Here is a 4,380-nt window from a genome sequence, read left to right as displayed (position 1 = left end):
CCATTCTCTTAGCAAACAGGCATCCTTCTGAGTCTGAGTGACTGCCAAGGAAACTGGTCCAGAGGATGCTTCTCTGATCATGGCTTTACCTGAATGCTATACTTGAAAGACTCTGGTAACTGAGCAAATTGCTTTATGGACTGTGAGGTGTAGCTGCAATTTTCTTTTCAAATGACTCTACCCTTTAGGCTTCCCTTGTGTCAGTCTGTCTGCACATATCTCACATAAGTCTGTCAGCAACACTGAAATGTGTGAGTGTATGTGATTGTCGTTCTACAGCAAAGACACCAAAGTGCAGAGAGAGTGAGATATTTCGCCCATGTTCACTCAACTAAGAAGGAACAGCCCCAAAAGTAAAACCATTGTGCCCAACCAAAGATATGCAAGAACTTCTGAATGGCCCAGTGCCTCCTGTGTCACAGGACACTAATGTCATTTTAGCCAAATGCAAAGCTTGGCATTTTAATTATAGCAAGTCTCTCCTGCATACGCAGGCGTGTGTGTATGCGTGCATGTGTGTGTATGTGTGTGTCAATCCCTTGGGATTGAAGCCAGGTTGTCAGACCTCGTATTGACCACAGAGCCATCACACCAGCCTATCTATGATCACGCAGTTTTGAGCCATTGTACAAATTGAGTTCATCTGTTCTAAGGCTTCACCTTGCCCACACATAAGGCAGGTAATATTTGAAATATATGTAAAGTAGTCTTTATGCTTAGTATTTTAAACTTTTAATATCATTAGTGAGTTCTAGTTCATTATTAAAATACAAACACTGCTTCTTTAAATCGATACCATGGCCCATTGGTTACATGGTTTGAAAAACACCTGGATATGAAAAGTCTTCTCAGAAACTGAATTCGATATCTGCCCAGACATACTTCCAATTCCTGTGTTTATAGGCCTTCCATGATTAGAATCTCACCTTTTGAAGGAATTTCCTATTATCTGGAAGTGATTATTTTAAGGACTGTGGTCTTAGGCTACACACTCTTCTAGAACATTCCACTAGGGTCTTCTCTGGGCTACTCCAAGTCCAGAGGAGTCAGTCCATCAGACTGGAACCATCTGCAAACCATCCGGCTTCCTGTTTATGACTGTTAAGTCTTCTGTTGTGAAGACATACCTGCTAAGACATGTCCTCAGTTTTAAAATGAGGTGATAGAATGAAACTCAAGAGTTTTGGGGGGAAGATTAGTGCTTAGTGTTCAATTGCTCAATGGGTATATAAAGAATTGGCCTTTATAAAAATAATCAGAGCAGGTAGATGGTGTGAATTTGTCCCCGAGGAGACCTCAGCCCTGAAGGCGCATGTACCACGAGGGCTACAGCTCTGCAAGGAGTCTCATGTGAACGAGCAAAGTCAGAAAGTACAGCTACTTGCTTTAGACTCTGTTCTCTGGTGTCTTCCCGATCTACATTTTAAGGGGAGCTAACATTAAAATGGGAGAGACACTAGGATGTAAAATCATCTTCTGAAGAGGGGCAGGGCACAGATGCTCCTGCCAATCCAGGAAGGCGAGGCTGCTGGAGCTTCAACAGGCTGGAGGAGACGCTTCCACTCCCTTCTGGGAAGCAGAGGGGGAATTGCTCTACAGGCATACTTCCCTCTCTTCCTCCCTCCCTTCCTCCCTTCCTCCCTCCCTCCCTTCCTCCCTCCGTTCCTTCTACTCCTCTCAATTCTTTTCCTGGTACGGATGTGAGGGGCTGGGTGTAAGAACCGGAAGTAAGCCTAACAGACCTCTTCCTTACTTTCTCTCGCCGGTGCTGTCCTCCTAGCCCATCAGCCTACTCAGATCTCACTCCTGGACACTAGATGAGCTCTTAGGTGGGTGAGCTCTAAGGACCCCGGGACCTGGGAGAACAGCAGGTGGCAGTGATCCGTGAAAATCCGGAACAGCCATGGGCCCACGGGTTAGGATGGCTGGGAGGAGATTTTAAGAGCCAGCAAAATGAACTCCACCTTCAAGCAGTCTTGGTCAGCCAAACACAGCAAGTCAAGAAATGCCTGTGACCATGGACCGCAACTCCTATCCTCTTTATGGGGGTCTGGAGGCTGGGGGGTTCTTAGCCTCTGCACATGTGTCCGTGAAGATAAATCGTCACAAATGCACTATGGTTTAGAACTTCCATCCAGGCTATGGTATAGAAATTCAAGCTTTCTCTCCCCCTGTCAACACTGTCTTTGCAATTCTATGAATCTGTTCCCTATGTCTAGAATTTCATGAATTGTTACAACCGATACTATGGGAACGAAGCAGACTTACTTCCGTTTCCTGTGACAGATCCAGTGTGGGAAGAAAGTGAGTATGTAAATTAAGACATGGCCTCTTCCCACTTCCGTAGGACACCTAATTCATAGGCACCTATGAATCTTGGCAGTGCTACGGTTTCTCCAGAGGGAGAGGAGGAGAGCAAAGTACTGATTGCTAAGGAGACAGGACCTGTACAGAGGCCCGGGCTTATGCAGGACGAGAGCGTGGCTCTGGACCCAGAAACAGCACATTGAATGAGGCAGTATGCTATAAGTGAGGCACTTAAAGTAAGCAAGTAATCTGTGTTACAGATTGATGTCAAGAGAAACATCCAAGAACAGGACCGTGGACTGTTAAATTACCCCTCTAAACCCTTCATCTATGCACACAGCACTCAGTACCCAGCACGGACAAACACACACACACACACACATACACACACACCACCACCACCACCACCACCACCACCACTAACAACAACAACAACAACAACCCACCAAACACCACCACCAGCACCATCATTACCATCACCACCGTGCATCTGCTGTAGGATAAGGATCTCATTATAGTGGGACTTCACAGACAGAGATCAAATAACCTTGGATGAGGGTCTAAGCTCACATGGCTGTTGTTCCTGCAAGTGTCTGGTGCGGTCAGCCTCCGAGACTGCAGCCAGATGTACTGTGTTACCTCTGTAGCCCTTATCAGCAGCATTCCATCTGTGTCACCCAAGTAGCAGGAATTAGGCAGGCACCCTTTTGGACAGTGGCCCAGAGGGTAGAGAAAGCAGGTATGCCTCCAAGGCAGGCAGCCTGCATCCCTCCACTCACTCCGGAGAGAAAGAAAAACACACTGAGTTTGCCCCAGAAACCCTCAAATGGCTCCCACATTCCAGAGAGAGGTTGCGTGGGGAGGGTGGGGTGGGGGTTGGATTTGGAGGTTAGCTGTGGGCCTCATAGTGATGATTACTTTGTAATGGAACAAATTAAATTATGTGAAATTTTAGATGCTTTCCCTCTGCCCTGGTGGCTCCCAATCTATTTAGGGGTAGTCAGGAAAAGGGGACCTTCACAACAGCTGCTTAGCTGCTTGAGCTCAGAGAGGAAAACCATAATTTGTCTGTAATCCCTAATGCCAACAGTTGTTCATTAAGAAACAAAACTAATGTAATCTTGATTATTTGCTCAGATTTCTACTCTATCATGTTTTGTACATCTGGCAGGCTAATGTAATTTTCCTCAGAAACCCAAAGCAATCTGGTGCTCAGACAACACCATGCAGATTTAGGTAAATTCCAGGCTCAGATTAGCATAATACTAACTAATCACGAATATAATTTGCATTCATTAGAGTGTTGGGGAAAAAATTGTTTCTAAATGGCAGAAAATTGAAAGAAAGATTAAGGGCAAGAGCTTGAAAATCCTCTTTGGCTCGATCTGACTATATTACAGATGATTTTTCTCTTATAAGGCCTAATATTTAATGTGGAAGTATTAATTAGAGTATTGGAAAAAGATTGCATCTAATTGGAAGAAAACTATAAGAGATTAAGGATGGGCATATAGACTTGCTTTTGCATGAATCAAGTGGGAAACAGATAATTTCCCATGCAATGCCAAGGAGCTTAAATGTGTAAAAGATAGGGTGATTAATATTTTTCATCAAAAAAAAAATGAAGCCTTTCTCTGAGATAAGGGAGAGACACAATTATTTTGCCTTGCGGAGTAAGAAGTTATCAGTCACTGCCTTTGTTTCTAGGATCAAGGAAGGAAGATAACCCCGTGAGAGTCCCAAATCTGAAATATTACCAAATTAAAAGAGACTATCCCACAAAGCCCCCACACAGGGCAAACCTGAAACCATGGTAATAGACCCCAAATGTGCTGATCAAAAAAAAATAAACAAAAAGATCCCACCCCCCACCCCCCCACCTCCTGGTGGCTAGCTATTTCCCTTGCAGTTTCCCAGGGCCAGGCATTTGGCAGAAACCGGGTTGGTTATAGGCTGTGTGCCTGACTGTGGTTGCAGGCAATTGTCTGTAAATCCCGTCTCTCCGCAGCTCGGCTGCTGAGGGCCTAAATTCAGTGCTGGCTTCCTGAGGGCTGGAAGCAGGTGCTCACCAGA

The 4,380-nt window shown here is 45.1% G+C and overlaps 1 long non-coding RNA gene across 1 annotated transcript; it reads right to left on the bottom strand.

Annotated features, from left to right (window-relative positions):
• Positions 1 to 714: 714 nt before the first annotated feature.
• Positions 715 to 2,013, bottom strand: LOC110292880. The gene is made up of 3 exons (XR_002377756.1): positions 1,965 to 2,013; positions 1,754 to 1,856; positions 715 to 1,569 (listed from the first exon to the last, which is right to left on the bottom strand). It is a non-coding gene; the product is annotated as an uncharacterized LOC110292880 (long non-coding RNA).
• Between the last annotated feature and the right edge of the window lie 2,367 nt (positions 2,014 to 4,380).

The sequence above is a fragment of the Mus caroli genome, chromosome 4 (assembly GCF_900094665.2).
Source record: "Mus caroli chromosome 4, CAROLI_EIJ_v1.1, whole genome shotgun sequence".
In the NCBI taxonomy this organism is placed as follows: Eukaryota; Metazoa; Chordata; class Mammalia; order Rodentia; family Muridae; genus Mus; species Mus caroli.
Note: the sequence above shows the minus strand (reverse complement) of the source record. Positions and strands in the feature narration are given on the sequence as shown.